The sequence below is a fragment of the Galeopterus variegatus genome, unplaced genomic scaffold (genome assembly GCF_000696425.1).
Source record: "Galeopterus variegatus unplaced genomic scaffold, G_variegatus-3.0.2 Scaffold16954, whole genome shotgun sequence".
Taxonomy (NCBI): Eukaryota; Metazoa; Chordata; class Mammalia; order Dermoptera; family Cynocephalidae; genus Galeopterus; species Galeopterus variegatus.
Genome location: NW_007743065.1, coordinates 18473 through 18740, shown reverse-complemented (window position 1 = coordinate 18740; position 268 = coordinate 18473).

The window sequence follows — 268 nt, the reverse complement described above, 5'->3', positions numbered from 1 at the left end:
CCAACTTCTCGATTTTTACAGTTGTTGCCTGTGATTTTGGTATCATATGCAAGAAATCATTGCCAAATCCAACGTCATAAAGATTTTCTCTTATGTTTTCTTCTAAAAATATATAGTTTTATGTCTTACATTTAGGCCTTTTATCCATTTTGTGTTAATGATGGTGTACAGTGTAAGGTAATGGTCTAACTTCATCTTTGTGCATCTGATATCCAGTTTCCTCACACCATTTGTTGAAAAGACTGTCCTTTCTCCATTAAATAGTCTT